General features: G+C 47.2%; 1 protein-coding gene across 3 annotated transcripts in view; it reads left to right on the top strand.

Moving 5' to 3' along the window:
- The first annotated feature begins 9,943 nt into the window (after positions 1-9,943).
- The window catches only part of PLXNB1 (plexin B1), a 157,748-nt gene continuing 139,795 nt past the window's right edge, over positions 9,944-27,896 (top strand). Inside the window, exon 1 of one of the 3 annotated variants that reach the window (XM_083491023.1) lies at positions 9,944-10,487. The gene's annotated coding sequence lies outside the window, so the exon portion shown is untranslated. The remainder of the gene's footprint in view (positions 10,488-27,896) is intronic. The other 2 variants (XM_083491024.1, XR_014522902.1) reach the window with 2 other exon arrangements.

The following is a 27,896-nucleotide window of genomic DNA, read 5'->3' as shown; positions in this document are numbered from 1 at the left end:
TTAATATCAATACTGTACAGTGGTACCTCGGGTTAAGAACTTAATTCTTTTTTTAAAAAAAATTATTCAAAATTAAAACAAAACATATTATCCAGAAACATATCACCCTTATTTTTCCCCCATTTTTCCTCCCTTCCCCCACCCTCCTACACAAAAGCCACCCCCTCCACCCCGGCTTCCCTCAGTTCCAGCCTTTGATTTCTCTAAGAATGTTGTTTTCTGCATGTTACACAGTTGTACAGATCCTCAAATTATTTAGCTGATTATCACCAATAGAAAAGTTTGTGAATGTTTATTCAAAGCCAGCCAAGGAGTCCAGTTCACTTTGTTGTGTCTTCAAATACTTTGTAAAGGGTTCCCATTCATCTTTAAAGTCACAGTTATCCTTGTCCCATAGCTTATATGTCAATTTTGCCAGTTCTGCATAGTCCATCAATTTTTCTTGCCATGATTCTTTAGTTGGGGTTTCTTCAGTCTTCCACCCTTGTGCTATTAGAACTCTCGTGGCCGTTGTCGCATACGTAAAGATGTACTTCAGTTTTTTGGGCAGATCTTTCCCTACAATCCCTAACAAAAATGCTTCAGGTTTTTTAACAAATGTTACATGGAACATTTTCTTCAATTCATTGTATATCATTCCCAATTTTTTAAAATTACATTACAATCCCACTTAATTCTTAAACTGAGGTACCACTTTAGCTAATGGGGCCTCCTGCGCCGCCGCCGCACAATTTCTGTTCTCATCCTGAAGCAAAGTTCTTAACCCGAGGTACTATTTCTGGGTTAGCGGAGTCTGTAACCTGAAGCGTCTGTAACCCGAGGTACCACTGTATTTCCTTGGAACAGGACTGCTGAAATGTGACTTACCTCTGAGTAGGCTTTCACAGGCTTGGCAGCAAAAGTCTTTTGCAAAGCCGTTTTAATGCTGTGCGATACGTTCTTTAAAGAAAAGTTCAGTGTGGTGTGTGACCTTGGATGGCACAGATGGTTAATAAATTGTTATGTACCAGAGTCTAGCGCTGAGGTTCTGGACCTGTCAGAATTTGACAGATTGCCTCCCCCTCCTCCCCGCACCCGCCTCCTTTCCCTTCTTCCTTTGGGAAACGCTTGGCCCTGCACTGACATCTATCCTTGATTAATAGGAGAGCATCAAAATGCGAGGAAAAGATACTCTTTCAAAGAGGACAGTTTGAGAGGGTGTGCTTTTTTATGCTAAGAAGGAAATCTGTTAATTACCTTGATCAATGCTTAACATGACAGCAATAATAATAAACTATTAACTGGATTGCTGTAAGGCGCTGTACATGGGGCCAGCTTGAAAAACTCTCCAGAAAACTCACTTGCAACCCAAAAAGGAGGAAAAAGTTGCCACCGGAATTTTGATTGGGGCTGGAAGAATGAAACATTATCACTACTCATAGTAGTACTACTAGTTACACTACCTTGCATTGTGGGGGTTCGACTAGATGTCCCTTGGGGTCCCTTCCAACAAGTAATTTACAATATTAAAAACTGCGTTCTTGGCTTAGGGGTAGAATTAGAATAGGTGATAGTAAATATTAAGGATTAAAATATTAATAAAGGAGAGGAGGTTAGTAATTGAATGGAGTCAATATTATTAGAAATATGAATTTGGAGAACTTTTATATAGGTGATATAGTGAAATTCAGTTAGAGGGGATTCGAGGAAGTCAGTTATCAATGTAATGAGAATTAGGTATTTGAAGAATCAATTTTTCTTTGTGTTTAATTTATTGTAGTGTAATGTGTTTTTCTTTGTGTGTTTTGTTATGTCATTTTTGTGATAAATGTGGAAAATCAATAATTTTTTTGGAAAAGAATAAAAAATAATAACTGTGTTCTTATACATTTGTATTAAAACACTGTATTCTTATCTAATGCTGTATTTATAAACCTCTTAACTCATTAACAGTACCAGCAAAATAATGAAAACATCATAAAACCATAAACCATGTCAGTGGCTGACATATAGGATTTGCCTAGGCTACCGGTTTGCTTGCAGGACCAAAATTTGAGCTAATGAGATGCATTTGTTTGGGTGTCAGGCTAGGAGGAGGGAGCCCTGAGTTCAAATCCCCACCTCCTGCAAGTTCATTTAGGCCAGTCACCGACTCTCAACCTGATCTACCTCTCACAAGGTTGTGAGAATAAGGAGGAGAGAAGTGAGGAGAATAAGTGAGGAGATTCACGTGTGGGGCCTTGTGGTCCTTGGAGGAAGGGTGGAACAAATAAGGAGCAAATACATAAATGAAAATAAGGTGCTGGGCCTGCTCTGAGCCTCTCCACTGGCTGAAATTCTTCAGGTAGCTAGGCGGGGCCTTTTGGATGGTGGCACCTCCAAGGAGGCTCCATCGCTGTTGGGTTGTTGTTGTTTTTATCACTTGGTCAAAACATGGCAGCTTTTGCTAGTGGGTAGCTACTGTCCTTTTACTTTTAGGCTCCTGTCATAATTGGTTAGTTTCAGCTAAGGAGGTTGGGTTCGCAGACACTTATTCCCCATTGTTAACTTTATTTCTTCTAACAAAGAGTTTCCATTTTGTTTCTTTCCAGCTCTGTGATCTGCTGGCATCTCTGGGTTTTGCTGTTGTTATTTGGAAGCAGAGATAGATTTTTTAATTTAAAGCATAAATAAGGAAGCTCTGCTCTGCCCTTTTTGTGGGAAAACACAGAGAAACACGCAGGACTGCCTCAGCTCTCCTCAGGGTCCAGAGGTTGTGTGGCTGCTTTGAATTCCAACTGAGCAGACCGCACTTTGTGCTTAGTGACTGGCTGGCTGATTGACAGTGATAGATTGACTGCTCTTTCTCTCTCCCCATCCCCACCAGATCCTCCTTTGGCCTCTCTCACTGTGGAAGCTGAAGTGGAGCTATTAATGTGTACATAGATCAAGATTTGCCAACCGCAGGGAGACAGCGATGTCCTCCCTGGCATAGCTGTTAACTTTCCAGGTCAGCCTTTTTTCTTCTCTGGCATGCTCCTGAGAATCTTCCCTCCTTGCAAAAATAAAAAATAAAAAATCAGTGTGGTGGCAGCAACGGGGAAGAGATGAAGGAAAGGCTGGATCTCTCCAGGCTTGCATGACTACCAGCCAGCTTAATTGCTTTTGTGTGTCCGCGAAATGAAAACTCCTTCCTCAAATGGCATGTAAAAGGTCGCCTTTGTCTCTGCCTTAAAAATCGATACCTGCCTAAAGTGTGCTTGGCTCCCACAAATGTTTTCTAGCATGGCAGGAATGCTTTGAAACACCTGGAGGAAGGTTTGCCCGCGACCAAGGGGCGTGTGGGAAGGGCAGGTATGTGCTGGTGCTGCTGCAGAGAGAAACTTTCAGAATTCTTATAAGCAAAGCTCTTTTCCCTCCCCCTTTCCTGCGGAGGATCCCTCCGTCACATCCCAGTCTGCCTCCTGCTCCCGCCCTCCCATTGAGAGAATAGATTGCTGCCAACACGGTTGGGGAAAGAGGCAATCATGCAGTTGTCTCGCGCAGCCGTGCATAAAACTGGGCCGTCTATTTCTCAGGCAAGGGAGCAGATGGGCAGCTGGCAATGCAGAACTTTTCCCTCGCCTCGGACAGGACTTGCCCAGTTCACTGTGGAGGAAAAAGGGGATGCAACGAATCTCCATCATTTCTTGGTTTGGGAAGCAAGATGATCAAAGAGCCAGTGTGGTGGTGTGGTTAAGAGCAGTAGACTCGTAATTTGGTGAACCAGGTTCGCGTCTCCGCTCCTCCACATGCAGCTGCTGGGTGACCTTGGCTAGTCACACTTCTTTGAAATCTCTCAGCCCCACTCACCTCACAGAGTGTTTGTTGTGGGGGAGGAAGGGAAAGGCGATTGTTAGCCGCTTTGAGACTCCTTCGGGTAGTGATAAAGTGGGATATCAAATCCAAACTCTTCTTCTTCATATCTGCCGCCCTGAATGAGCGCCCCAAAAACAGTGGCATGTATTTTGAAAAGTTACCATAGAACTGGTTAAAGGAACCCAACAACCTGAAATAGCACTGATCCTTGCACAAGATTGTGCACTCTGCACAACGGCAAGCCAGCCAGTGTTTTGACTCGGGAACAAATAATGTTATGAAGGGGTGGGTGGGTGTGTCATTCTGGGTAAAACTCTGGGTCCTCTTCCAGACCTGCGGCCCTGTATCTGTGAAGGTAGAATGTAATAGGGGAAACTCGCCCAGTCAGTTCCTTTGTCAAGGTGATGGCTTTGGCTGGCTAGTAAGCATCACGATTTAGCATATCCAAAGAAGTTGCTCTTTGCCATAGAAGCAAGCAGGGTTGGCCTTGCCCCGCTCCCATGTATGAAGGAGAACAATAGCCAGAATTGGGTGTATTGGCTGGAAACTGGAGGTGGAAAGCTGGAAACTGCATGTCTTGCTCTGTGCCGCTCTTTGGGGTTTCCCTGGAAACCTAATGGAGAGGCAAGATCTGTTGGGGTGTTAATGCCATGAGCCCCTCCACCCTACGCTCGGGTTGTAAGGTAAAGGTAAAGGGACCCCTGACCATTAGGTCCAGTCGTGGCTGACTCTGGGGTTGCAGCGCTCATCTCGCTTTATTGGCTGAGGGAGCCGGCGTACAGCTTCCGGGTCATGTGGCCAGCATGACTAAGCCGCTTCTGGCAAACCAGAGCAATGCACAGAAATGCCGTTTACCTTCCCGCCAGAGTGGTACCTATTTATCTACTTGCACTTTGACATGCAGGAGCTGGGACCGAGCAACGGGAGCTCACCCCATTGCGGGGATTCGAACCGCCGACCTTCTGATCGGCAAGTCCTAGGCTCTGTGGTTTAACCCACAGTGCCACCTGCGTCCCTATGCTCAGGTTGTAAATATGTACAAATAAAACCATATATAGCCTAAAGACACCACAATCTTTGCTGGCCTTCGTTCCAAGGAAACCAAACCTGGATAAGCGCAGGAATTCTGGGAGCCTTTTGCTGCTCTGAGATTGGGGTGGGGCATTGCAATATCATCCCGCCTTTTAGGCTGGCTAGTGTTTGCAATGGGGAACAAGGATTAGTAACCGCCAACCTCCTGTGCGGAAGCAAACAGATCTGCAGTTTAAAATGGGAAGCCATGTGCATTTAGGGCTCCTCCAGACATTCGTTTCATTGTGCATTTATGATGGAATCGGGGCAATTACACACAATCATGTCTTCAATACAGTTTGCATTTGCAAATTTATGGGGCAGTCAAACTGCTTCATTTCCAAAATAACATAATAGAGGGGTTGCTGAATCAGGCCAGCTGCCCATCTAGTCCAGCAACCTGTTGTCACAGTGGCCAACCAGAAGCCAATCAAATTTTCTATTTCTTTATTTATTCTTGTTCCACTTTTGGCATCCTATAGTGCAAGAGTGTCCCTCCGGATGGCAATAATACAGTGGTACCTCGGATTACATATGCTTCAGGTTACATACGCTTCAGGTTACAGACTCCGCTAACTCAGAAATAGTACTTCAGGTTAAGAACTTTGCTTCAGGATGAGAACGGAAATCGTGCTCTGGCAGCACAACGGCAGCAGGTGGCCCCATTAGCTAAAGTGGTGCTTCAGGTTAAGAACAGTTTCAGGTTAAGTACGAACCTCAGGAATGAATTAAGTACTTAACCTGAGGTACAACTGTATAGCAGCACTGGGGAAGCATCTCAGAACAACTAATACAGTGGCGTGATGTGTGGATAGGTAAAGGTAAAGGTACCCCTGGCCATTAGGTCCAGTCGTGACCGACTCTGGGGTTGCGCGCTCATCTCGCTCTATAGGCCGAGGGAGACGGCGTTTGTCCACAGACAGCTTCTGGGTCATGTGGCCAGCATGACTAAGCCACTTCTGGCGAACCAGAGCAGCGCACGGAAACACCGTTTACCTTCCCGCCAGAGCGGTACCTATTTATCTACTTGCACTTTTATGTGCTTTTGAACTGCTAGGTTGGCAGGAGATGTGTGGATGGTTGAGTATAAATAGACCACCAATGCGCTATTACTGTGCCAACCATGTGGTGAAGAACACAGCTGTTGTTTTTTAAAAAAAAATGTTGGGAAAGGGCCATAAACCTCTCCTCTCACCACCCCCAGAACACAATGGATGTGTAACAGATACCTGTGGTTTCTCCATTTCAGGAGCAAAAAACGAAAACAAAAAACACCTTTGCAGCTGTGAATAAATGTCCTGAACATAGCAAGAGGTTTTCGGAAAAAGTGATGACTCCTGGCCTAGGATGTTGTGCAGTCAGCACAGCACCAACCCAGCTTGTGTTCTGACTAAGGAACAAAGTTCAAGAATATCACATATTAATGCAGTTAAGGCGCTCCTTTTCCCACCCCTTGGACACATAGATAAGATGTTTCTCCTTTTTAAAGGAATGGGGAAGAAATGAGCACTGACAGTAGAATCTGAAATGGTCTGCTGTATGAAATAGCATGCATTGCAGTCAATCGAGGGCAAGCGAGCTGGCATGGCAACTTGAAACCCGGCAGGACGGGAAGTCGCCCAGTCAAATAACAACCCTCGGATCTCTACTTCCACTCCTCCTCCTAACCTCCCTTTTTGAGAAAAGTGGCAGGTTCTCAAGTGGTTTTTAAGCAGTGTGCTTAAGGTAATCAGAGGTTTGGTTCTCGGCAGAGCACAATGTACAATGTGAAAGATTAAAGTTAGTATAAGAAAGATAAAATTGTTCTTTGTTGGGGCTGCGGGGGCCAAACAAGACTCGATGCCGTCCTTGCAATTAGTGATGGTACGAAAGGCCTTTTTAAGAGTACATTGCAGGAGTAGGGGCGAGATGACTTGGATCATGGCCATTTTCCTTACATTGATCCAGAGGCCAGCGGCTATGGTGGCCTCGGATTCGGACTCAGATGCTGAACCTGAGGGATCCCAGCCTGCACAGGAGTCCCCGCCTCCAGAACCAGCTTGAGCCTGAAGGGTCCTCACCTGTGCTGGATCCTCAGGTGCAGACATCAGCTGAGTCTGCTCTGGCTCCTGAGGTTTGACTCCTGAGGTTTGGATATTTTACATGCACAAGGATGGAAATATATACCATTACCTACAACGGACGAATGGTTGCTCAAATTACTATTTAGTTAGAGAAAAATCGTTGATCTTTATTAATGATGGAAAAATCCTTATGAACTTTTTGCGTGAAAAAGGTATCTGGGTTCGAAGACTGTAGAAAATGCTGGTTTATAGAACGTAGAATTGTTGCGTGTTACCTTGGAGCGAATGTTTTGAATATTTTTAAATATATCGCTGACATAAGAAGAATTGGAAGCCCTTCCTTTTTCTCTCTCCTTTACCCTTTTTCTTTTCCTCTTTCCTTAATTTTTGTTTGTATTCTGACTCCTTTTTTATCTTTTTGTATTATAAAATATATTTTGTAGTTGATATTAATCTTTGCATTACAGTGGTACCTCGGGTAAGTACTTAATTTGTTCCGGAGGTCCGTTCTTAACCTGAAACCTGAAGCACCACTTTAGCTAACGGGGCCTCCTGCTGCTGCCACGCCGCTGGAGCACAATTTCTGTTCTCATTCTGAAGCAAAGTTCTTAACCTGAAGCACTATTTCTGGGTTAGCGGAGTCTGTAACCTGAAGCGTATGTAACCTGAGGTACCACTGTATCTTCCTTTAAGCTTTAATAAAATCTATTTTTTAAAAAACTCCATTTCAAACTTAGGGATAAGGGATGGTTGCGCAAGAAAGTGATGTAGGTGCCTGATTAGTACAGTAGTTCTTCAGATTACAGGTGCGGGTGGCTCCACATTTGAACACATGTTGAGGCCATGTGCCAGTTCATACACTCATCCATCTCCCAAGACTTTAGCATGGCAGAGTGGGCCTATGACTCCCCTGCAATACACACACACACAAAGACTTTTTGTGGAAAATGTTAGCTGTGTACTTCCCACAGGAAAGCTCACGGTACATTTTCTTTGAATGCCACCTTGACATATTAAACCACGCATTGCCGATTTGCTAGCCCACTCTTCCCTTTTCGATTCATCTTTCTTTTTATGGAAAATGACAACACCTGTCAACATAATGGTATGGATTTGGGGGGGGGGCAGTAGCAAAAAATATATATATAAAGAGTCCTGCGGCACCTTAAAAGACTAGCCTATTTATTATGGCCTAAACTTCCGTGGACTCAAAGCCCACTTTGTCAGATGCATTAAGTGAAATCTTAAATGGCAAGTGTATGAAGGAGAAAATTGTAAAATGTGGGGTGGATGGCAACGAGATGCAAATAACTGCAGCCAGGGATCATTAGAGCATTATGCTAAATGAGCACACCTTTTACAATAGCAAATTGGTGATAATTTACTCAGCGTTGCTGAGATGAATGTGGTTAATGATATAAGTCTACATATCTTTTTATTCATATGCAACATTATGCATTTTTAGAGGTGCTCAGTTTCTCCATGGCACCTTGCATAGGAGACTGGGCCGGCCACTGATATGTACAGTGGTACCTCGGGTTAAGAACTTAATTCATTCCGGAGATCCATTCTTAACCTGAAACTGTTCTTAACCTGAGGTACCACTTCAGCTAATGGGGCCTCCCGCTGCCGCCGGAACATGATTTCTGTTTTCATCCTGAAGCGAAGTTCTTAACCTGAGGTACTATTTCTGGGTTAGCGGAGTCTGTAACCTGAAGTGTATGTAACCTGAAGCGTCTGTAATGCGAGGTACCACTGTACTTAACCTAGTATGAATTCAAGGGATGAGGGGAGCATGGCACACAGTGGGCACCCCCAGGGCAGTTTTTGGGCGCAGATATCCAGGTCCCCAGAATGCAGTAGGGCTGGCTTACCACATTTCAAAGCCTCTTTAATAATACACAGGCACACATGTAACTTGCAACTTATGCACATTTAACATCTTCACCTTTTATGTGCCTGGCAATATTTTTTTAAAGGGGGCGGAAAGGAGCCGTCCATTGGGGGGGGGAGACTTTGGTAATCCCACCAATGTGTTTTGACTATATGTGATGTTGGTGCTTTCCCCAGAACTTAACCCCATGTAAACTGAGAGTGGCCGGTGCATCCAGTTAAGTCTGCATCATTTGCATCCAGCACTTGACCCGATCCTATCCATTGAACGAGGGCCTCATCTTGGGTGGTGATGGGCCTCCTCTTAAACTTGTTGTTGTTTAGTTGTTTAGTTGTGTCCGACTCTTTGTGACCCCATGGACCAGAGCACACCAGGCATGGTCAAACTCATGCTGGTAGCTTCGAGAACACTGTCCAACCATCTCGTCCTCTGTCATCCCCTTCTCCTTGTGCCCTCCATCTTTCCCAACATCAGGGTCTTTTCCAGGGAGTCTTCTCTTCTCACGAGGTGGCCAAAGTATTGGAGCCTCAGCTTCAGGATCTGTCCTTCCAGTGAGAACTCAGGGCTGATTTCCTTCAGAATGGAGAGGTTTGATCTTCTTGCAGTCCATGGGACTCTCAAGAGTCTCCTCCAGCACCATAATTCAAAAGCATCAATTCTTCAGCGATCAGCCTTCTTTATGGTCCAGCTCTCACTTCCATACATCACTACTGGGAAAACCATAGCTTTAACTATACGGACCTTTGTTGGCAAGGTGATGTCTCTTCGCCACGGCAAGGCAGTGATCCATGAAGGGGCCTCTTAAACTTACCTACGAACAAAACTCCTAAGCCTGGCTTGGCTGGAGAGCGGGGCGAACCCATGCGCTCCTGTCTTACCCTTTCTATGGCCCGGGGATTACTAAAGTCCCAGGCAGCGCGGTGGTCTCCTGGGTCCGCCTTATGTTGCCAAAGGGATCTCCCCACTTGGGTTCAGCGCTGTGTACCATTCCAGGCGGAGTTGTGGGGGTTAGAGAGAAGGAGCAGCTCTGGGGGTTTGGCTTGGCTTTTGTCCGCCCTTCATTCACTCTCTCTCTCTTCTTTTTTTCTTTGCAGTAGCCGCTCGCTCTCAGCAGGGGCTCCCTCGCCTTGCCTCCTTGTTTGCTTAGCGGCGGGCCGGCCGCAGAACTACTTTTGCGCACACAGCAGCAGAAGCAGCAGCAGCCGCGTCGCCCTCCCGGGTTTTTGTGCGCGTGTGAGTGTGCGCGCCGCGCTCTCTTGCAAGGAAACTCGACGGATCGCTTGGGGCGCCCCGCGGTAGCGTGCCTGGAGGAGCCGTGCCTTTTCCGCGCAGCCCGATCGCCCAAGGAAGAGGAGGGATAACCGCGGGGGCTTGTTGACACAGGCACGATCCCGGGAGTTGGAATTCCCCCCACATACACACACCACATACACACACACACACCCAGCGCGAAGGTGACGGGGGACCCTGGCGGCTGCAGCTGGTGCGTAAGAGTGCTGTGCGCGGAAGAGACTCTGCTACTTAACTGCTTTCACGTCCCTTATTATTGTCCTGGAGCAAGAAGGGAGAAGACGACTTGATCCAGCACCCCTGCTCTCTTCCGCCTCCTCCCCGGTGCAGTTTCGCCGGAGATGGCATTTTGGGTGAGTTGCTCGCTTGTTTTTCCCCCACCCACCCGCGGCTAAATTTGCGTTCTCTTTTGTTTGCACGCTCCCTCCAAGACCTGGTGGCTTCTGCCCGGGCTGGGAGAAGCAGCAACACCAGAAAAGAAAAGAAGGGAAAGTGAGCTTTTTGTGGTATGTGTGCTTAATATTCTTTGCATTGAGAATGGTGGCAAGGGGGATCGCGCAGAGCCCTCCCCCCCGTCTCCTCCCCCCCCCGTTTCTCATTTTCTGCACCTCGTCTTTCCAAGTTTTCCCCTCCGGCGCCCATTCATTCCCCCTACCCTCCCTTCCCTTTCCCGGCGCAATCGAGGCGGCGCACGCGGCTTTTGAATGGAACTTTTCCACGCCGCGCAAAAGGGCATCGGGTTTGGGCGGCTTCTTTGGCCGGGTCCCTCGGAACTTATTTGGGAGGCCTCCGATCTGGTTTGGGGGGTGGGGTGGGAGGCCGGCATCGCCTCCCTCGCCGGGCACTGAGGAGCGCTTGTCTACACATCTGTGTGTCTGTGTGTGAGTTGGCCGGCCGCTGCGTCCTCGGGAGAGCGAGGTGTGTTTACAAGGACAGCCTCCGGCCTTCCAGAATGACCCTTTTATTCTTGCCTGCCCGCTCGCCTCCCCCATTTCGCTTGCAGCCCCACCCCGGCAGCCTAGCAAGAGGGATGTGTGTGTGGGAATAAGGGCGCATTTCTGCCACTTTTAAGCCTTGCCAAGGGAAGATGGGTTTGGCTGGACTTTTCCCTCCAAAGAGACCAGCAGTGTTCCTTGGGAATCTCTCGGTTTCAGCCATCCTAGCCCTCTAGAGCGGCCCCCATCTCCCTGTCCCATTTGTCTGGAGGAGGAGGGGGGGGGGAGGAAGGAGAGCCATCCAGCAGTGGCAGCAGCAGCAGCAGAGACCCTTCCCCTCCCAGCACTGGAGGGCTGGACTTGGTCCCACCCCCCTCTGCCTCCTTTGTTCAGATGGAGGTGCTTGTTTGTCCCACTGGGAGCTCAGGAAGAAACATGAAACCTGCTTACCAGAAGGAGGGAGAAGTGGGGTGGATGCGGGGAGAGCTCCATGCTCCTCTCTGAAACCTGCCTATATTATGGGGAGTTGGGGGGCACGCAATAGGGAGGGGGAACAGAATAGCTGATGTACTTTTTTGCCCATGTGCGTACTTAGGGGGAGAGGCTGAAGGACTTTAGAGAGGGAAAGTCCTGTTGAAGGGGAGACGGATGATAGCCCTGCAAAGGTTCCAGCAATTTTTGCTCTGTGTTTGGAACAGGGAGTGTCCCACTCTGTGTACATTATTACACACACGCACACCCTTCTTGTGATCTGCTAGCAACAAGATTCACGGAGATGTTCAGTACAAGTGAATAAGATCTCAGTTTGCACTCTCACCTCCCAACTTTTAGGCTAAGCCTTCCCAGATTTGATGGCGTGCAAGAACTTTGTCTGCAGAGTTGGCGGTTTCTGAGTAAAAAAACCCCCAACAACCACTTGCTTAAAATCACTTAATTGTTGGGTTTAGTTCCCCATTTGACCATCCTTTTGTGCTCACCCCAATCAAAGAGGCGAATGGGATGATTCACCCTCTCTCCCCCTCTGTGCATGTTAATAAGGTAGTAAAAATTTTATGTACAGTTTCCTGGGCAAACGGTAGTTATTACATGGCAATTAATTCAGAATCAAGTCTGTGTGTGCTTTGTGAGCATGTTAGAAGTTGTTCATTTAAGACAGATTCATTTATTAACAGAGTTTATAATTCACACAGAGGATCTCCCCTTCTGGATTTTTTTTTGGGGGGGGTCAGGATTGTGGCTTGGGTTAAACCAGTGGCGTAGCGTGGGGGTGCAGGGGGGGCCGGCCGCACCGGGCGCAACATCTGGGGGTTAGGGTTAGGGGGCGCAAATCCATGGGTTAGGGGGCGCAAATCCACGGGTTAGGGGGCGCAAATCCACGGGTTAGGGGGCGCAAATTACTTGCCTTGCCCAGGGTGCTGACAACCCACACTACGCCACTGGGTTAAACCCCTGACTCCTGCAGGCTGTGGTCCCAGTCCGGATCAGGTCCCCCCAGAGGCAGATGTTTATGGCTAAAAAAAGGGAAGGACACTTGCAGCACCAAGCTGAGTGTTAGCATCATGTGTAGTTTGGTCCATGCAAAGCTCAAGCCTTAAGATCACAAGACGAGCCCTGTTGATTCAGGCCAGTGTGACCCATCTACTCCAGCATTCTGTTCTCACAGTGGCCAGCTAGATGCCTGTGGGAAACCTCCAAGCAGGACATGAGTGCAGCAGCACTGCCTACCTGTGATTCCCAACAACTGGAATTCTGTGTCATGCAGCCTCTGACAGAGCATAGCCTTTGTACTCATTCATCAGATGTCAGAATAACAAAGTGACTTTCTTTTTCTTTTTTAGTTTGTTGTTGTAGTATTTGTTCTCTTTTGTTAATTTGTGATGTTTGTTACACTTGCAGAAAACCCAATAAAAATATTATTTTTTAAAAAATAAGAAAATGGTAAAAGCAGGCAGGGTCCTACTTTCCCCTGGGTAAACTGAGGCTGCAATCCAAGGGCCATTTAACCTGGGAGTAAACCCCTTTGGAACATAGGAAGCTGCCTTCTGCTGAGTCAGTCCAGTGGCCAGTTTAGCTCAGTGTTGTCACTACACAAATGGCAGTAGCTCCCCAGCATTTTGGACGCTGGACAGTCCCACTCTGGGGGTTGAACCAGCGAGTTCCTGGAGGCTGAACCTGGGACTTGCTGCTGACAGGGCAGATGCTCTGCCACTCAGCAACAGCCCTTCCTCCCATCTGAATCCAGCAGAACTTCTGGGCTAGATGTGGTTGGGATTTCCCTGTAAAGGAGTCATTATTACCATTAGTGCACCCAGTGGCTATGTAATCTGTCAATACGACATTTCGTTCGGGAACGCTTTCCTTTCAGTTTGGAATAACTGGGCTTGTTTTCGGGGGGGGGGGGTTAAGAAAACCTAGTATCCGCTTGCTGGGAGAGTTAGTGAGAACAGCTAGTGGTATTTTGCCTTTCCCACCGGCCCTCTAGCTACTGAATACAGTGGCACCTCGGGTTACATACGCTTCAGGTTACAGACTCTGCTAACCCAGAAATAGTACCTTGGGTTAAGAACTTTACTTCAGGATGAGAACAGAAATTGCGTGGCGGCACAGCGGCAGCGTGAGGCCCCATTAGCTAAAGTGGTGCTTCAGGTTAAGAACAGTTTCAGGTTAAGAACGGACCTCCGGAACGAATTAAGTACGTAACCAGAGGTACCACTGTAGTACAGAAAACCTGAGACGTGAGACCACCCCCTTTTTAAAAAAACCACTAATTCTTCCCCAAAAGGACCACGCCTCCTTCTGTAGCAATGTAGACTTGGGAATCTATCCTGACAATAAATATTATGAGTTGTGGACTCATAGTACAAAATAATTGCCTTTCTTTGGAAAAGTTGCCAAACTTTGCTGTGGCTGACCTAGAGAGAGGGAATTCGTGCTTTGGGAAGGACAGTGTTATTAGCCGGAGCCTGCGCTGTGGGTGGGTTGCCAGGAGATTTCCTTTGCAAGTGTGTCAGATGCAAATCAAAAGAGAGGAGGGGGAGCTTCAAGACTCTTTTTGCTAACAGCTGTGGCAGACGGCCACTTTCATCACCTTGCGCTGCCTGCAGAGGAGCAAATGTAGCACATTGTGGTGTGACCGTTTGCCAGCAGATGTCACCCCTTGCGCTGGAGAGAAATGGGAAGAGTCCCTGAAGATTTGGGGAGGAGGGGGGAGGCCTTCGCTCCCTCTCCTCCAGGCAGAGGCTGGGCTTGGGGCTTTGTTAAGCCACCGCCTTTTCTTTTAGGCCAAATCCTATTGTCGCCCCATCGGCTGTTGGGGGCATCTGCGCCCCAAGCCACTTAACTGCATTTCCAATCAAGCTGACAACGCGGCTGGGTCAAAAGTCCAAAAATAATGGACCACTTCCATGGGACGCTGTGCCGGGTTGACTTGGGGGAGAGGAAGGGACATTCCTTTAAATGAAGGACATCTGGCAACTCTGCTGCTGGCTGCCGGCTCTTTGATTTACTGGGGTCAAGTGGGTGGTGCCGAGATCTCGTTTCATTCGTTCAGCAGAGGCTAAGTCACCGGGTGCGTGGGTGTGAGAAGAAAAGAGCCCCAATATAACCATGTGTACAAATGAATGCTTTGGAAGACTATATTTGGTGCTGTGGTCTCCCTGCGTATGTTTGCAGTCGCAGAGGGTTGCCATGTTAGTCTCTTGCAGGAAGCAGCAAGGCGTCTGTAAGACTAAGACCAGGTTTTTCTATGCAAGAGCCTTCATAATCTGATGTGCAACATGGACATTGAAGGTTATGGATGCCCCATGCCTCCAGCTGCCCAGCTTCTCAACCGTCCTTCACTGTGACGCTGTGGTCTAAACCACTGAGCCTCTTGGGCTTGCTGATCGGTGGAAGTCGGCGGTTTGAATCCCTGCGACGGGCTGAGCTCCTGTTGCTCTATCCCAGCTCCTGCCAACCTAGCAGTTCAAAAGCACGCCAGTGCAAGTAGATAAATAGGTACCGCAATGGTGGGACGGTAAACAGCATTTCTGTGCACTGAGGGCCTTTTCGGTAGTGGTGCCCACCCTGTGGAATCCCCTCCCATCAGATGTCAAGGAAATAAACAACTATCTGACTTTTAGAAGACATCTGAAGGCAGCCCTGTTTAGGCAGGTTTTTAATGTTTGGTGTTTTATTGTGCTTTTAATTCTGTTTGGAGCCACCCAGAGTGGCTGGGAAAACCCAGTCGGATGGGCGGGGTATAAATAGTAAAATATTATTATTATTATCTGTCACGGTGTCCCGTTGCGCTGGAAGCGGTTTGTCATGCTGGCCACATGACCAGAAAGCTATCTGTGGACAAACGCCACCTCCCTCGGCCTGAAAAGCGAGATGAGCGCCTTTAACTGGACGTAACCATCCAGGGCTCCTTTTACTCTGTAGTGTGATCAGGGAACACCCAGTTGTTGGCTTATGCGTGCTTGCGATTTATTCATTTCTTTAAACAATTTATACGCCACTTAACTACAGTAGCAGTTTACAAAGACACAATACAAAAACAAAACAAAACAATCAGTTAAAACACCTGCTGGAATAATAATAATAATAATAAAGGCGCTGGAAGTTCAGTAGGGAGGGAACCTGTCTGACCTCAGCTGGAAAGACTTCCGTAAAATTGGGCCCACAATACTGAGAGCACGACTCTGGTGCATCCAAGCAATGGGGGACCATTAACAGTGTTACTCCCTTGAAGACCTCAGTGATCAGGGCAGGGATATAAGGGATCAGGCAGTCCTTGAGGTATCCCGGGCCCAAATTGTTAAGAGCTTTGTAAATTGGCCCAGGAACCTTGAACCTGGCCCAGTAACGTATGGGCAGCCAGTGCAAACTTTTGAGCACATGATGGTTCAGCACCCGTTTGAAGATCTCCAGCAAGGGAGAACGCTTTCCCCTCTATTGGCTCCATTGTCATCCTGTTCTTACTGACAGATTGAGAGGGAGACTGTGCATGTCGCTGGACTACAATTCTCATCATGCCTGACCATTGGCCATGCTGACTGGGGCTGATGGGAGTTGGAGTCCAGCGACAACAGGAGGGTCATGAGGTGTGGGGTATACAATGCATCCATAGTAGAGAGGTAGAGAGAAGAATTGTTTCCAAAGTTGAGGTTAAAAAGGTGAAAGCCGGAAGACACATGCATGATGAGCCCGCACGGGTGGTTTACTAGCGCATGAATCCACAAAGGTTTAAAGGTAAAGGGACCCCTGACCATTAGGTCCAGTCGTGGCCGACTCTGGGGTTGCGGCTTTATTGGCCGAGGGAGCCGGCGTACAGCTTCCAGGTCATGTGGCCAGCATGACTAAGCCGCTTCTGGTGAACCACAGCAGCGCACGGAAACGCCGTTTACCTTCCCGCCAGAGCGGTACCTATTTATCTACTTGCACGTTGACATGCTTTGGAACTGCTAGGTTGGCAGGAGCTGGGACCAAGCAACGGGAGCTCACCCCATCGCGGGGATTCGAACCGCCGACCTTCTGATTGGCAAGTCCTAGGCTTTGTGGTTTAACCCACAGCACCACCCACAAAGATTTATTCCTCCGTAAATTTGTTCCTCTTTAAGGTGCTGCAGGGGTCTTACTTTAAACATTTTGGGATACTTGGAGAAAAAGGGTAGCTGAGAGACTGGAGGTATTGGTGTCTGCATTCAAGGCCGACATCTCTGGTTGTCATCCTAAAAAGAAAATTATATAACATCTTTTTTAAAAAAGTATGGACATTAAAGATTCATGGCACTTCTGGAGCCCTGGCACTGGAAGCAGCAAAGCCTTGTTTGTGCTGGAGAACTTTCACCTTCTGCAGGAAACCCAGTCCAGTTTCCCCTTGCATTGTTGGGTGGCCTTGAATGTATTGGTTGCTCTCAACGTTTGTAAAATAGGCTGCAGGCTACCCAAACACACAGCAGGTACCGTACTTGCAGCAGCTATCTGTATTGTTAAAAGTTCTGCGTTGCTTTCAAGGTGTACAAATGGCCTTGCAGAAAAGTAAAGCACATGGCAAGTTTGTGTGGGAAGGTTTGCAGTGGTTCTCAAAGGGTGTGGCAAGTGTCGCGGAAAGATTCATGGACAATTAAAGAAACATTTAAACATGTCAGTGCATTGTAATAGAGTACAGCATAGCATAGTATCAAAATAATTTTTTTGGGGGGAGGGATATACAACCAGTAACAATATCTAAGCCTCTCTTCAAGAATATTGGCTATTCTGCTATGGTTCTCGACAGCATATTGTTGTGAACAGGGATTTTCAACAAATACAAAAGATCAGAAAAGAGAAAGGCTTCTTTGTGTAAGAAGATGAGAGTTTGTCTCAAATTAGGCCTCACCTAAATGAGATTACCCGGCAAGAGCAAGCGCACACCTCTCATGGAGTTTGTATACATGCTTCATATTTAAGAGGCTCGTTTATAATTATATTTTGGGAATGATTCATGTTCTCATGTAGCTGTGTTGTTTTATACTTTTCTGGGTGTCCCATGATAATAATACAAAGTATTTGTGTTCTGTGTTGTAAATCAAGCACGGCTAGGAGTTGCTTCTGTGTGTTTTCCAATGTATTTCTTATCAGTTACAAATTCAGTGAGCAAAGTTTTGTTCTGAAAGTGTGGCCCAGAGGAAAAAAAAGTTTGAGAACCACTGGTCTAAGTACAGTGGTACCTCAGGTTACATACGCTTCAGGTTACATAGGCTTCAGGTTACAGACTCTGCTAACCCAGAAATATCACCTCGGGTTAAGAACTTTGCTTCAGGATGAGAACACAAATTGTGTTCCAGCGGCGCGGCAGCAGCGGGAGGCCCCATTTGCTAAAGTGGTGCTTCAGGTTAAGAACAGTTTCAGGTTAAGAACGGACCTCCAGAACGAATTAAGTACTTAACCTGAGGTACCACTGTAGAGGGGAAAGCTGAAAGTTTAGAAACACCATTGAGGAAGTTAGACCTCAATGGAGCGTTGAGGCAAATGTGATGGGGCACCCACTTGTGTTTTGCTTACCTGTGTGCCTTGTTCACTCATAATAAAGCAGGCAGTGAGGTGGGGGTGTTTATTTATTTATTGTCTGAAATGGGCGAGGCGAGGAAAAGCCCTCCTCAGCCCATGAATGGGCCATTTTGGCCATGACTAATTCATGGGAGGCGGATGCGGGTGGCGCGGTGGTCTAAACCACAGAGCCTAGGGCTTGCCGATCAGAAGGTTGGCGGTTCGAATCCCCGTGACGGGGTGAGCTCCCGTTGCTCGGTCCCTTCTCCTGCCCACCTAGCAGTTCGAAAGCACGTCAAAGTGCAAGTAGATAAATAGGTACTGCTCTGGACGGAAGGTAAACGGCTTTTCCGTGCGCTGCTCTGGTTTGCCAGAAGTGGCTTAGTGATGCTGGCCACATGACCCGGAACCTGTCTGCAGACAAACGCCAGCTCCCTCGGCCTATAGAGCGAGATGAGCGCACAAACCCAGAGTCGTCTGTGACTGGACCTAAAGTTAGGGGTACCTTTACCTTTAATTCATGGGAGCATTAAAATAGTTAGGGTGTGCTCCCAACTGATGCTCTGAGATAGCTCAGGCAGTGGAGCATGAGACTCTTAATCTCAGGGTTGTGAGTTCAAGCCCCGTGTTGGGGAACAGATTCCTGCATTGCAGGGGGTTGGACTAGATGACACTCGTGGTCTCTTCCAATTCTGTGAAAAGTCCACAATACTGTGATATCTTGGGGAGGAGCTTCACATATTTTGCCTGGGGAAGACGAGTGTCTGAGACCCTGGAGAACCACTGCCAATCAGTGTGGACAAAAACAACCTAGACGGACCAAGCATCCGACACTGACAGGTTCCTATGTTCATTCTGGTGCTTTTTGGGAAAGACTGACAATGGGACTTCTCTTCATCTCCCACCTGAAACTCACAAGATGATCTCATTATGGCCGAAATAGCTCTCTGACAGCCAGCAATGTTTCTGATTGAATGCCATTGGTATGACATTCAAATATGCCAACAATCCTCACACTGAGGGTGGAGGATTTCCAGTGGCAAGCAAGGAAGTACTTGTATTTCAGAAATTAAGGGTTGCTTAAGTTTCTGATAGGGACGCTAAACCAAGGAGCCTAGGGCTTTCCGATCAGAAGGTTGGCGGTTCGAATCCCCGCAAAGGGGTGAGCCCCCATTGCTTGGTCCCTGCTCCTGCCAACCTAGCAGTTCAAAAGCACATCAAAGTGCAAGTAGATAAATAGGTACTGCTCCGGTGGGAAGGTAAACGGTGTTTCCGTGCGCTGCTCTGGTTCGCCAGAAGCGGCTTAGTCATGCTGGCCACATGACCCGGAAGCTGTACGCCGGCTCCCTTGGCCATTAAAGTGAGATGAGTGCCGCAACGCCAGCGTCGCCCGCGACTGGACCAACGGTCAGGGGTCCCTTTACCTTTACCTAAGTTTCTGATGTGCCCCAATCACAGGACAAAGAACAGAATCACAGAAGGCAGCAGATGGAAAGCACCTGCCAGTCTGCAGTAGCCAGAGACGTGATGGGAGGCGTTCTGTTGCACAGTTTGCAATATCCTTTGCTAAATTCATCACTCTTATCCCGTAGCTATCATCCTTTATCTCCTTAAGCCTCTGCTGTGGTTCCCTCTCATTTTTCTACATCAGCCACAAGCTCCTGGCACCAGTGACAAAATGAATCACAGTAAGGTGTTTGTGGGAGCTGCTCGTTCCAGGTGAAGGAAGTGTGTCAAAGAAGCCAAATACTTTATATTTGATCTCCAGTACAGATAATGCATGCAGGAGATCTGGGAATGTTTCCTCTTTCTCAGCTTGCAAGGGTCTCCCTGATGACTTTATGTGTGTTATCTGCATTTGCAGCAATTCCTTGTTGCCAGCGTGGACTTGATCAGTAAAATTAGTTTTGTGTTTTGCGAGAAATCTGTATTAAGTTGTTCTCGCTGTTGCACAAACGAACGCGCGCACTCTCTCTCTCTCCATCTGCAAATTAGCCAAGCAGGTTAATAATTTACCAGTCCCCCTCTTCCTTCCCTCTACATCTGTTGTAGTTTTGTAAAATCTCATTTGGGAAACAGCTTTGTTAAAGATCGCCCTCCCCTTTTCGCCATAGCACACTGTTAATCTCCTGGGAGAATGTGCTGGCATGGAAATCTTTGCAGGCTCTTTTCTGCTGCTCATTTTGGCTCCGGCCAGAGTCCCTCCTTCTTTCTCTCTCTTAGTTCTCTAACAATGCCCGGGGTGCCATATTCTGGAGCCAGACTAGGAGAAAGATGGAGCACAGAAAGTCCAGGTTGGAAAGATGGATGGAAGGTTTAGTTAGCCCCTGTGTGGGGGCAGGTAGGAACTAGACTGAAAAGGCAAATGAAGAAGGCGTAAAGGTTATTTATTATCTTAGGAAGCTACCTTATACCTAGTCACAGATAGGTAGCCGTGTTGGTCTGCCATAGTCAAAATAAAAAAGTTCCAGTAGCACCTTAAAGACCAACTAAGTTAGTTCTTGGTATGAGCTTAAGTGTGCATGCACACTTCTTCAGATACACTGCAACAGAAGTTGCCAGATCCTTCTATATAGTGAGAAGGTGGGGAGGGGTATTACTTAGAAGGCCTTTTCCTGCAAGACCTATTGCAGTCGTTAAGAGTCGTCAACAGGCTCATCTCAGCTATCTGCCAATCACCCATTCCCACCACTCTTCTGAGTAATACCCCTCCCCACCTTCTCACTATATAGAAGGATCTGGCAACTTCTGTTTCAGTGTATCTGAAGAAGTGTGCATGCACACGAAAGCTCATACCAAGAACTAACTTAGTTGGTCTTTAAGGTGCTACTGGAAGGAACTTTTTTATTTTACCTTATACCTAGTCCAACTTGTTGGCATCTGTCTGTCTCAGAAGACAATGGATGAGTGTGCCTTTGATGGGGAAGTCAAACCATTGGAGGGTTACAGCGCATTCTGTGGTTGTAGAGACTGATATGGGAGAGACATACAGTGGTACCTTGGGTTACAAACACCTTGGGTTACAAACTCCGCTAACCTGGAAGTAGTACCTCGGGTTAAGAACTTTGCTTCAGGAGGAGAACAGAAATTGCGCGGCGGCGGCAGCAGAAGGCCCCATTAGCTAAAGTGGTACCTCAGGTTAAGAACGGTTTCAGGTTAAGAATGGACTTCCGGAACAAATTAAGTTCGTTACCAGAGGTATTGTCCCTCACAAATACCACTGTATTGTCCCTCACAAATCCTCACATTTCCCCAACTTCCTTTTGGCAAGGAATAACAATAAGACTTTAATGGCGGTTTAAGTTTGTAATGTTAAGTCTGCATTGAACAACAATGAGCATATGATGTTTCCTTTGGGCCTTCCAGAGTAGTACTGCTATCTGAGAGCCTTGGGGGGGGCTAACCTTTGGTCCAGGGTTGTCTTTACCATAGGCGCCAGGGGTGCTGGGCACCCGGGCACCGGGCTCTCTGGGGCGCATGGCTGAGAGTCCGGGGCCCGAGAGTTGGAGTCTGGGGAAGAGCCTGCCCGTCGTGAGCGAGCCAGCTAGGTGCTGAGGCGGCCGGCTGGCTCTGCCCTTCTGTGTGCCTGGGATTGGCATAGGTCCATGGAGAGGCCCACCCAGCGCACGCTGGTTATGCCATGAGGCGCCCGGCTTCACTCAGTCGCTGATGCCTTGGGCTGGTTTGTTGCGCTAGGCTCCTTATGTTTCCTGTTTTCTTTTCCTGAGCTGAGATAATCATGGTGTCAGCTCCCTAAAAAAAGGTTGACAACTCTGGGGAACCTTTCTACAAAAAAGCTATGTTTTCTTCAACTTGTAATGGAGTTGATGTAGCCTTTAAAAAGGACCTTATTTGACACGTATACTGTATGGTGTTTTGGGGTAGGGTTATTTTATTTGTTTTATTGTGTTGTATTGCATTTTTTTATATATAGATATAATTCACCCTGGTACCTTATGGTCAAGGGTGGGTAACAAATATAATAATGATGATGATGATGATCCTAACCCACAGCGCACACTTGGTAACAAGGCACAGATTTACAGATTCTTCTTTCCTTGATGGGCTTGTGTACTTAGAATTCTATGACTTGAAAAGTTCAAGGTGTCTTTCATGCCAGAGCTGAAAGATGTGCTGCTAATGAGACAATTAAAAGAATAAAACACAAACTCAAGGTCAGATAAAACGTGCATTCATAGTCCAATTTTAAATGTCTTATGGAGGGGAAAGCTCTCATGGATTTTTCAGCTAGCCTAGCTAAAGTCAAGTACTTATACAGCACAACCCTGTGCGTGTTTACTCAAAAGTAATTCCCACCTCTTGTTTGGCATCTGGGTAAGGGCCAGCTGAACCTCATGGGCACCAAAAGTGGTCTACCACAAGACCGCAGCAATTTGGGTATTATGATCCCAGGTCATTTAGAGCTTTACCAGTGAGACCTGCAGCAAAATGCAGCATGGAGTTCCCCTGTTTTAAGCCAGCCATGCCCTTTTGCAGGACACTCCATTCCATTCTCCCGCTTTTGCCCCTATCCTTTTGTGAAGCTTAGGGTTCCTCAGGCGTGCTAATTCATAGAATCATAGAGTTGGAAGAGACCACAAGGGCCATCGAGTCCAACCCCCTGCCAAGCAGGAAACACCATCAGAGCACTCCTGACATATGGTTGTCAAGCCTCTGCTTAAAGACCTCCAAAGTAGGAGACTCCACCACACTCCTTGGCAGCAAATTCCACTGTCAAACAGCTCTTACTGTCAGGAAGTTCTTCCTAATGTTTAGGTGGAATCTTCTTTCTTGTAGTTTGGATCCATTGCTCCGTGTCCGCTTCTCTGGAGCAGCAGAAAACAACCTTTCTCCCTCCTCTATGTGACATCCTTTTAATTTCTTCCTCCTGTGCCATTATACATACAACAGGTCAAAATAAGCTCTTTGAATTGTGACTAGAAAACAAACTGGAAGCCAGTCAAGAACTTTTAACACTGTTGAAAAATGTTCAGAAAGGCAGGACCCAGTTAACAACCTGGCTGCTGTTCTGAAGCAGTTGTAGTTTCCAAGTAGTCTTCAAAGAGGCTCAAGTGATTCACAAGTGTTTTCTTGTAAACCTGCCCATTTCCTCAGGCTCTGGTGGGTGAATACATATTTTGAAAGACGTAAAACCAGCACCTTAAAATGCAATAAAACAGATTTTAAAATGCAGTGCTAAAAGCTGCCCTCCACACCAAAGGGCAGCCGGTCGAAGTGCCTTAAGTTGCTTCTGCAAAAGGCTTGGGCCTTGGAAAGACTCCTGAGGAAGATCCCTCATACTTGTTGCATTGGACCATCAAACCCAGCACTCTGCCTCTGATAGCAGCCAGCCTGAAACCCCCTGTAGTTTCCTCTCAGCCTCTGGTGCTCCAGGGATGGGGAACCTGTGGTCCTCCAAATGTTGTTGGACTACAACTCCCATCCTCCTTGACCATTGGCCATAGTGGCTGGGGTTGATGGGAGCTCTGGTCCAATAAAAGCACAAATAAATACAGTGGTGCCTCGTTTTTTAGTGTCTCGGAAGCGTTTCGGTTTTCGAACGCCGCAAACCCGGAAGTAATTGCTTCCGTTTTCAAACGCGCCTCAGAAGTTGAACGGCTTCTGCTGCGTGTATTTCAATTTTTCCAATTGAACTTGCAGCCAGCCCTTTGCGCCTTGGTTTTTGAACGTTTCGGAAGTCGAACGGTCTTCCTGAATGGATTACGTTTGAGAACCGAGGTACCACTGTAGTTAAAACAGAATCAGCGAAGCAATAACCCCCTCTGCCACAAACACATTTAAAAAGCTGTAGAATATTAATCAGCCAAAGGCCTGGTAGCAGAGGAACGGGGGTTTTTTGCCTGGTGCCTAACGATATGTAAGGAAGGCGTCAGGTGAACCTCCCTGTTCACACTTAAACTAAGAGACCTTGGTAGTACTGTCTTCCCTAAGGCCACATTCACACCGAACATTTAAAGTGCTGTGATACCACTTTAAGCAATCATGGCTTCTTCCAGAGAATTCTGGGAAGTGTAGTTTGTTTAGGGTGCTGATTGTTGATAGGAAGCCTCTTATTCCCCTGGCAGAACTACAATTCCCAGAGTTCCCTGTGAAGAGGAATTGACGGTTCAGTCACTCTGGGAATTGTAGTTCTGCCAGGGGTCTCCTGACAACTCCAGGCACCCTTAACAAACTACAGCTGAACTGAAGCCACGACTTTTTAAAAGCAGCTTCAAATATATGGCATGAGTGTGGCCTGCCTTTGTGGAGCGTGCTTGTGTGTCCGCATTTCATTTTCCTTTAAAGCCAAATAGGAACACTTATCGCTTCTGTGCCCCACTCTCAATAGCAGGCAGAAATTATGCTCTTGAGGAGGGAAAGAGGACACAGAACATAGTTTTCCCACCTGCCAGGAGCACCGGCTCGCCATCTGATTCCGGCAATTGGAGGCATTTACAGCTACGGCCTAGTCGCTTTGGCACATGCACCCATGTTAATGTGAGAGGAGAGGTTGCTGGGGCGGAAAGCAAAACAACGCAGGATGCATCATGCGGGAAATTGGTGCCTTGGGGGCCTGGAGGAGAAAAGCTGAAGCAGAATAATGGTTTGAGGGTACTGGTGCTGCTACCTTGTTAAAGCTCAGCAAGTTTTAGCTTGACCTGGATGGGAGATGGCAGCGGAGAGCCCCAGGTAAGTTTCTTTGAGCTTACTGAAGTGCCGTAAAATGTAAGTGTAACCAAGTAGATTAAAAAACTTATTTCTGAGATTCTGAAATTGGGCAAGCAGTCTCTAATCAGTCGTACTTAACTGCTGCTAGTAGTAGTGCAATTTCGTAACCACTAGTAGATGGTGAATTTGGCCTTTTAAAAAAACATTTATGCCATATATTACCCACCCTTCCTCAAAGGAGTTTGTGGTAGCATGCATAGTTCTTCCCTGCCTTGTTTGGCCTCACGGTAACCCTGCAATATAGGCTATGTCTAGTTAGCTTGATAGCTGAGCAGGGTTTTTGAACCCTAGGCATCTTGTATAGGCCCTGACCAGGGGTAGGCAACCTAAGGCCTGGGGGCCAGATGCAGCCCAATCGCCTTCTCAATCCGGCCCGCAGACGGTCCAGGAATCAGCGTGTTTGTACATGAGTAGAATGTGTCCTTTTATTTAAAATGCATCTCTGGTTTATTTGTGGGGCATAGGAATTCATTCACCCCCCCCTCAAAAAAAAATAGAGGCCGGCCCACCACATGGTCTGAGGGACGGTGGACCGGCCCACAGCTGAAAAAGGTTGCTGACCCCTGATCTAGACTGTAAGCTGCGCTTAGCCTCAGTTGGCAGTGTTTGGTCGTCATCTGCATGTGGGCAGGGTTGTGATGGGAACAAACCTATGTGAGCCTTTGACTGGCGACTCCCCTCTCCACTGCAAAGGGAACACTGGAAGCTTTCCTATCCTTTTCACATAAATCACCGCTCACGGTGCTGTCCGAACCCTACGCTATGGTTAATCTGAAGTGTGCTTTGTTGGACATGAGCCAGCTTCAAACTGTGGGTTACAGTGGTACCTCGGGTTAAGAACTTAATTCGATCCGGAGGTCCGTTCTAAACCTGAAACCGTTCTTAACCTGAGGTACTACTTTAGCTAATGGGGCCTCCCGCCGCCGCTGCACGATTTCTGTTCTCATCCTGAAGCAAAGTTCTTAACCCGAGGTACTATTTCTGGTTTAGCGGAGTCTGTAACCTGAAGCGCCTGTACCCTGAGGTACCACTGTACAGTCATACCTCATGTTACGTCCACTTCATGTTACGTTCTTTCAGGTTACGTCCCGCGGCGACCCGGAAAGGGTTACTTCCGGGTTTTGCTGCTCGCGCATGCGCAGACGTGCAAAATGACGTCATGCGCAGAAGCGGCGAATCGCAACCCGCGTGTGCACAGACATACCACTGTGAGTTGCGTTCCTTTCATATTGCGAACGGGCCTCTGGAACGGATCCCTTTCACAACCAGAGGTACCACTGTATAAAGTTTGCTTGATTCACCCAACTCCAGTGTTAAGATTAACCGTGGTTTGTGGTAAAAAACTGCTGTTGGCATCTGTCTGTCTTGAGAGACAGTGGAGTTCGTCTCTGGAGGTGAAGTTGGACCTCTGTGTTAGCAGCACCGAAGTGACCAACCTGGGGCTAAAGCCTGGGCTGTGGGTCTAGAGGTCCTGGGCTGCCCAGATGACAAGACACCCACTATTGGCCTTGCTAATGTGGTCCAAGCAGAGCAATATGTTTGATGCCAGCTTGGCTGCAGGAGTTGCTGGAAGGAGGTATCTAAGGTGTCTTGGAGACTCCACTCCGGATTCATGTAGGGTTTACTCCTCCCAAAGATCTCCCTCAAGGCAGCATAGGATAAGACTTTTCCTTTTTCTAGATGGGCTACCTTCTCAGGTTGGCAAGCCCCACCTGCCCCTTACTTTCCTCTGCAGCATGTGCAGAAAATGCCGTCTTGACCGTTCAACCCACTTTTGGTCTCGTCCGCTTAATCCCCCAGTGCCTGTCTTTGCATACAGGGGAAGTCCATTCATCAAGGGTTTGAGACTCATTGGCTACCCTCACCGGTCGAAGCCATTCCTGGGGCGTGGCCGCTGTCGCATGCTGACAGCTTCTAGGAGCCACAGGTGAGAGCTGAGGGGCAAGGTGTGGACAAAAGGTGAGAAAACTACCCCAGAAGGAGCACAACGTATCTCCCACCAGAGGTACTAAACGGGCTTAGTGAAGCGCTTGGCAAAAGAAAAGGTTATGTATGAAAAAGAAGCAAAACGGCAAGAAGAGAAGATTTGAGAAAATGAAAGCTGAAGATTCTGAAAATTATGCAATTAAAAAACAGATTGAGATCGTGCAAGACTTTTGAATGATGATTCCTGATTGCCAACGCAGATTAGAAGCTGCACGTGCAGATCTTGCCCAGCTATTAGAAAATGGAAAAGAGTTGGGAGAAGCTGAAGAATATAAAGAAGCACTTTCGGTACTTGAGTCAATAAAATTAGAAGCCTAGATAGAGTAGTGAAAAATCAATGTACGCTTTGGGTCCATTGTTACATTTTACTAATGTTTGACCACTTCTGTATTTTTTAAAGTAGTGTTAGGAATGATGATGTGCTCGATAATGAGCTCTCGGATTTGAGTGCTCTGTAAACTGATGTTGTTGTTGTTTAGTCGTTTAGTCGTGTCCGACTCTTCGTGACCCCATGGACCAGAGCACGCCAGGCACTTCTGTCTTCCACTGCCTCCCGCAGTTTGGTCAAACTCATGCTGGTAGCTTCGAGAACACTGTCCCACCATCTCGTCCTCTGTCGTCCCCTTCTCCTTGTGCCCTCCATCTTTCCCAATATTGCGGTCTTTTCCAGGGAGTCTTCTCTTCTCATGAGGTGGCCAAAGTAGACTGATAGCTGTGGTCTTATATATACAGTGGTACCTCGGGTTACATAGGCTTCAGGTTACATACGCTTCAGGTTACAGACTCCGCTAACCCTGAAATTGTATCTCGGGTTAAGAACTTTGCTTCAGGATGAGAACAGAAATCGTGCTCCAGCGGCGCGGTAGCAGCAGGAGGCCCCATTAGCTAAACTGGTGCTTCAGGTTAAGAACAATTTCAGGTTAAGAATGGACCTCCGGAACGAATTAAGTACATAACCAGAGGTACCACTGTACTAGCCTTTTGCACTCTTTAACTTGTCTGATGTTCCTAACCCTTCTTTTAGACTTTCTTAGCTTCTTTTGGATGCTTATGGACACACACACACACATATATATATATATATATATATATATATATATA

This window comes from Podarcis liolepis (assembly GCF_965112155.1).
Source record: "Podarcis liolepis genome assembly, chromosome: 2".
Taxonomy (NCBI): Eukaryota; Metazoa; Chordata; class Lepidosauria; order Squamata; family Lacertidae; genus Podarcis; species Podarcis liolepis.
Note: the sequence above shows the minus strand (reverse complement) of the source record. Positions and strands in the feature narration are given on the sequence as shown.